General features: G+C 30.9%; 1 non-coding gene across 1 annotated transcript; it reads right to left on the bottom strand.

Moving 5' to 3' along the window:
- Window positions 1-5,564: 5,564 nt before the first annotated feature.
- On the bottom strand, window positions 5,565-5,636 carry TRNAC-GCA. The gene has a single exon. It is a non-coding gene; the product is annotated as a tRNA-Cys (tRNA).
- Between the last annotated feature and the right edge of the window lie 1,645 nt (window positions 5,637-7,281).

Genomic DNA, 7,281 nt, shown 5'->3' with positions numbered 1-7,281 from the left:
CCAAGTAAGGCCGCTTCTCATTCCCTATATGATATCATAACACGAAATCGAGCAGAAGGGTTAACGATAAAATGATAACAAAAACCCATTCGTCGAACTAACTATAAAGGAAGGGTTGGTTGGAAACCATGTCTATACTTCTTTGCTTTAATCACAGGTAACTAAAGATATATAAGAACAACAGAATATGGCATGCCCAGTCAAAACATAAAAAATTTCTTGCCCTGTTATAGTTAATGAGTATGGTATGCACAAAGATCCGACGTCACACTTCATGATTGGAGACCAATACAATTAGCTAAGGTCGTCCATACCGTCTTTGGTCGAATTATGTCAAGCAAATGTTCCAGCAAGCAAAGAGATTTAAGGCACAAATGTCTCTGATGTGAAAGGCGCACCAATTCAATGAGATTTAAGTAACCATGAATAAGACACATGATACAGCTTATAAACAAAAAAAAGTCCATGACTCTTGTTATTTTCTTCCACTACAAACCTTCTAGCTTCGTGCACTTTTTTGTCATTGACATCCTTAATTGAAATTAGAATTGAAGGAAACACTTCTCCACAACTTATTATGGAACACCTTTGATAGACAGTTTCAACAAATTTACTTTGTCGAGGAATACTTTAACATTCGATATTTATAGTTGAACGCTACTTAAATTGATGAAGTGAAATCTTACAATAGAGGTTAATAAATCATTTGTCTATTAGAAGGGAGCTTGGAATTAAATTCTTTATAGTTGAGATAAGGGATATTTTAGTCCAACCAAGTATACTTTTTAGTTTTAAAATGAATCAATTTTTTTAGTTTAAAATAAATTGATTTTTTAGTTTTAATTTTATTCCGAATAAATTAATTTTGATGTGGTGTTATGTATTTTAATAAAATTAACATTAACTTAATCAACAAAAATTTGTATTTTTTTTAAATTATAAGCTAAATTAATAAAAATACCATTGAAATTTGCACTTTATCTAAAAAAAATTACTCATAATTTTTTTTTTTAAAAAAATNTATGTATTTTAATAAAATTAACATTAACTTAATCAACAAAAATTTGTATTTTTTTTAAATTATAAGCTAAATTAATAAAAATACCATTGAAATTTGCACTTTATCTAAAAAAAAATTACTCAGAATTTTTTTTTAAAAAAAATATCTGTTGAATTTTCAAAAAAAAAAAAAAAACTTCAAAACTACTCTTTAACTTTCAAAAGTGTTTAAAAAAAGAGAGATGATGAGAAAATTGTGTTCATGGGGAGAAAATTGAAAGTTATTTTAGGGGAAGGTTTTCAAGATCAGTATAAGATCCTGAAAACATAACAAGAAGTAATATCCTAGATTAAGGTCGCCATTACGAACCTACTAGTAAGCTACTTACTAAGTTTTACAAACTCCATGTTTATCATGTTTATCCTAGCTTAACGTCCCATTAAGATCAGTATAAGAGTTGCCTTTTGAAAAGGACTGGAAAGGAAAAAGTAAATGAAGAGGGCAAAAAAAAAAGGTCATTTTATCAATTATCAAGAATCTTTCGGGATTTGTAATTTCTTATCTAGAAGGAATCTCAAGATTCAAAATAAGGGAAAAATGATATAAAAGCAATTAAGAATTTGTAGAAAAATTATGATTGTTCGAGAAAATAATTATAAAATATTCAAAAAGTGGAATATTACCAAAATACCCCTGGAAGAATAGATAGTTACAGAAATGGCACTCTAATTAGAATCAGAGCATCTACCGTGACCATCCGAGCAAAATCCTTCGAACTCAAATCTCAACCGTCGAATCTCCTCCAAAATTTGATATGATCTAGAACGAACACGCACGGATCATCACATCCAACGACTAGTATTCAAAGCCAAGGTCGGTAAGGCTATTATCGGAGTTGATATCTCCGAAAAATTATCCAAAAAGTTCGATCTCTAAATGATGAAGATTCTGGAGCTCTCAATGTCGGTTTAAACATCTCCTATAAAGTCTGAAATAGGAACAACAATATGGAATAAGAATCGAGAAAGGTCGATCCCCCAATCGAAAGCAATGAGCGTTTAGATTATGGGTCTCCTACTCTCAGATTTCTTCCAAATTCGAGAGCAATCCTCCACCATTTCTTTTCAATCTTATTCCTACAGTTTCTCAACAAGATTACCCACAAGTTCTATGAAGGAATAGAGTGCTGAAAGTGCGTAGAAACCATTCCCCCAATTCAATCCTCCATTGAAGAACATCAAGAAAATCTTTAAAATCCAATCCGAGGATACACGATGACTCGTCGAGCAAAAATGATTCCAATCAGTTTCTGCACCTCCAAGGAATGCTTCCATAGAAGACCACGAAGAAAAATAACCTCGAGAGCGTGCCGAATTGAAGGAAATAGGTTTCGAAATTAAATTGGGGATAAGAGTCGAATTCCTATCTACATTCTCTTTTCCTTCAAATTAAGGATTCCTCTAGTTTCAGATGAAGAAGTTTAGTAAACTTGATGAAGGAATCGAGAGCTGAAACGTCATCGAACAAACTACCCACGAGATCGAAATCTTGCGTTTCGAGTGAGTAGCATACCGAGAACGATTTCTAGAAGTTAAGGTCCTACACTCAAAGACGTTCCTCCAAAACCATTTCCTTTAGCTTGAAGATAAGATATGGAAGAGGTTCAATGAAGAAATAGGGCCTTGAAACCCCTAGAATCGGCTATCCAATAAAAAATCCTTTGTTTTATCTCCAACGATAAATCAGATTTTGCATGAACTTTGGAAGTGAATATCTTACGCTACGATCCACGAGAAGGTATCAAATAAATTCCTAGCCCTTTCTTGTAACATCCATCTTTAAGTTTCACGAAGAAATCAAGGAGAGAAACGCTGTAAATGTGGCTGTACAAGCCGAGTTTCAAATGGCGGCAATGCGAAAAATGCGCATCTTCTTCCTATTTAGAGGAAGAAAACGATGATATGGCCAGTTCAATTGAACTGTCAAAGTCAACTCAAAATTTGATCTTTTCTCAAATTTTCTCAATTTTAACCCCATTCTAGACCGATTCTCGTAAAAAACATTATAGTTTCATAAACTAGACACAATAAGGAGTATGTGGAAGGAAATTTGAAGTAATTCAGATACTGGAAGCTCAATAATGGAGGTCTCAAACGTCGACGACGAGACAAGTATACCCCTTGGACTATTTGTTAAGAAATACTTGTAGAAATCGCTTGGATTTTCATATGAACCCTAAACCAAGTATGAATTAAGAATATATGAAAAAAAAAACCCAAAGAACCCTGAGTTAAGACCCTGAACCAATCAAATAGCTCGAGATTTAAGTAATGTTAAAATAACCCACTATCTGAGCTCCGGTGTCTATCAAATTTTAATACTGAGATATGAAATTTGGTGGTCATTGGATATGGATAAGTAGGTAAACCAAGAAACGGTGTAAAATGACCTTAAGGGGTAAAAACTATATTATTTCAAACCCTCCATTGTTGCTTCTACTTTGCATGAAAATGCTTCCACTAAATCATGTTACTAACTAGTTGGTTTGGTTTGGTTCAATTCTTGGGTCCACTAGATTGAATCAACCTAGCTCAATTAAACTCTTGATAATATAAAAATCATAAGTTTCTTAAATTAAGTTAACTTAAAAGTTTAGCCCCTAATTTTTTTTTTAGAAAGTTTAGCTTTGTGTCTAGTTGATCTCTAGATGGTTAAAAGTATCTAATAAAACTTCTACACAAGGAACTTTTCTGTATAAGTGATGTAAGACTTCAGGTTTATTATTAAGGAATTTTAAAGGAGTGATTTGATATATCATAGAGGACAAAAGATTTATTTGTTTCAAATATCTTATGTTGACCATTCTTTTTTTGTCAAGTATGTTGAATATTATCATTGTGAATTACTAATGCCGTTTGAATCTCATTAATAACAATATCCCAAAACTCGGGTAAAGATGACATCAAAATTAATACTTTAATTTCATCTTCAAAATTTATTTCTACTTAACTCAGTTGACTTATAATCATAATAGTCACCCTTACACAAATGTTTACAACCTTAAAAGGTAAATTTGTAAGGAGTACACGAGAAAAGTGCTTAAAATAGTTTCAAAATATAGAAAAAAAAATATATAGGGATTGGTCAAAGTCAACATTTGTTTTCTGGTTAGCATGGTACCATCAAAACTTGTTTATTTCTTTGAAATGTTTGAGTTTACAATTTACACGTTTTCATTTAGAAATGAAGCAAAATTAGTCTGGTTGTAAAATGTTGTCACGCTTAAAACTACCATAAAGGTATAATCGACCTATTATCCTTCCACCAATAGGAGCAAAAGGCAACGTTACTAAGTGAAACTAGTTTCATGTCATTTATTCAACAATAAGGGTGTTAGCATGCATTTGGAAATGAACTCATATTTAAAAAATTTAGATAAAATAGAAAAGAATTGTTATCTCAATGATAATGATACTATGTGAAACTAGCCTCAAGATGCTTCCTTAACTCTTAGGGGCGGTAAACCAATGGTTCCTTCACCCAAGACCCATGGCCCAACTCCCAACATGGAAGGGATAATCTAGAGAATCATTCCAAGAACCCTAACGGATGGGTTACAAACTCACATTATCAAGCTCAACAACAAACAATGTCGCCGGCAAACTTATGAAGACTACATGAAATTATGAATATATTAATGTTGGATTTTTTTAATTTACCGATTTTTAAAATGTTAAATTATGTAAAATTACTGGCAAATAAGAATATTTTAGAGAGCTTTTCCTTTTTATTTAAGATTTTGATATTCAAAAAGCTAAAAAACAAGGAGATGAAATATTAATGATATTAATGGGTCATAGGTTGTTGAAGAGGAGTGAGTGAAAATAAAAAGGGAGATGATTTATGCAAGTCACTAATAGTTAGAACCTTATTTTAGAATGTTAAGGGCATTAATTTTGAAAGTTCATGAATATTTTTGGTACTAGTGGTTTTGTCAATATAAGAATGCAACTTATATTAAAATTCATACTAAAAAATTACTTTTTTTATGTTTATGTCACGAGCCATTTCCGAAGCAAGTTAAAAGAGGTTGAACACAAAGTAAAATGTTTTCTCGAAATAAAAAAAGAATTAAAATATAATAAACATATATATTTACATTATATTCAAAATAGAGTTTATAGGTTCATAGTACAAAATAAGGGAAAGGTTAAAAAAATCATTTTAAAACATCAAAAATAGTTTTGGTGGGTGTTGTTGGTCTAGGGCAACTACTCTTAGTTACATGAAAAAGATGGAGTGAGTACAAGACTCGGTAAGTTAGCCTAATTGTAAGTAAGTTTTTAACCATGTTCATAGTGGGTGCTTGGATACCACACTCTTTTGTTAATGATAGCTTGGTTCTTGTCCGAGAATAGTGGCCCTTAGGTTCTAAGTACATGGTTCTATGTGGTGGAGTACTTTGGAATAAGGTTTGGAATCGGTAATTATTCTTATTTCTTTTCCTTTAGACACTCGGTGGTTGGGAGCAAATCGAACAAAGTGTTCGTCCAAAATTTTTAAAAGGGCCCAACCAAATTCGAACTGGTGACCTCTTGATCTGCAGTCAAATGCTCTACCACTGTGCTATGAACCCATTTTATATGATTTTAGCCTTAGTGACCCCTTCTACCAAGTGTCAGTCCAAAAGTGTAAAACGTGTCTGTCGAAAATAGAAAGGCCAAAAAGATAATTCAAACATAGTTCATCTACAAACTACCCAAAGCTATTAAATACAAATTGAAGAAAATAAGAAATAACATAAATAATCTTAAATGTAATTCAACTCCCGAAGATAAAAAGTCTTCAAATTACATTCCAATGTCAAGTGATATTTTATTACAACTCAATTCTTTTCTTGATTTATTGTAATTGAACTTAAAAGTATGACAAATACGCTGGATTTATTTTAAATTTCCTTTAAAATTGTTGTGCACGGAGTACAATGGAAATAATATATATATTTTTTTTTACTGTTTTGTAATTTGTATGGTATTATTAGAGGCTTTTGAATGAATATGATAATTGATTCTCGGTCCTCTTTGACAATTTTAGATACCTCCATATCCGATATTTGATGCGTCACGTTTCACTATGAGATCTGCCCTTGGGTCAATAAGACTTAAGTAGAGAGTTTATTTGACTAATGATTTGATTTTTTTGGGTTGTAGAGATATCCTTTACAAATCAAGACTTTGTATTATTTTCAAGACACTCATCAAGACATTTGTAAATATGCCTGATATCTTGAAGGATTTAGGACACATAATTGAGAGAACCTAAATTTTTTTTGAAGTTGGCTTTTCTAGGCTACGTCACCACGAAAGTTTGAGACAAACTCAATGGACCATTGAATGGGTTTTATAAGGCTCAAATAAATTTAAAATCCAAGAAAGTGGATCTCAGTTTGATATTATTTGATTTTGGGTATGGACACAACTAGCTGATTTCTTTTGATTGCATTAATGAATGTATGTAGATGTTTAAAGTGTTCATCTTAATGGTTTTAGAAAATATCAACACATCATCCATATAAACTATTGATATTTTTTGAAAGAATTGAAAATATCATTCATAATCATCTGAAATTCAGATGGAGTGTTTTTTAGCCTAAATCGCATGACGTTCCTCACATATTTTCTAAACTTGACATTAAATGCTATTTTATATTTGTCCTTTTAGGAAATTAGAATTCTTCTTAATCCCAATTTCATATCGAATTTTATAAAAACATTTGACTCTAAATTTTTTTTATCAAATCATTTTTTATTTGGTTTGGATATCTTATTTATTCTAAAACCTTATTCAAAGGTTTGTAGTTAATTACCGGTATCAGAATTTCTGGTTTTCAACATGTTGTTAACCTAAAACGTTAGACATGACCACATGCTCTTTAAAGACCTTATCAGCTTCCTCTGCAAAATATCACCTAAAATTTCAAAGTATTTAGTGTTTGATGCTTTTTGACTTAACCCTAGGGTTCTATTTATGGTGAACTTGGGATAGTTTTTGTCAAATTATATATTAGAATACCTAATACATTAAGATATAATATCTTATTTAAATAATATTAAAATTTCGTAGAATATCATAATATATGTTTAATTAATATGAATCTCATTCAAATTGTAAATATATATTTTTATTTAATGTTTATGATACACATCAATTATTTTAATATTTAACATATCAAATATGTTAATATGTTTTGATATTATATTTCAAGACTATAGGAACTTACT

This window comes from Cucurbita maxima, unplaced genomic scaffold (assembly GCF_002738345.1).
Source record: "Cucurbita maxima cultivar Rimu unplaced genomic scaffold, Cmax_1.0 Cma_Scf00597, whole genome shotgun sequence".
In the NCBI taxonomy this organism is placed as follows: Eukaryota; Viridiplantae; Streptophyta; class Magnoliopsida; order Cucurbitales; family Cucurbitaceae; genus Cucurbita; species Cucurbita maxima.
Note: the sequence above shows the minus strand (reverse complement) of the source record. Positions and strands in the feature narration are given on the sequence as shown.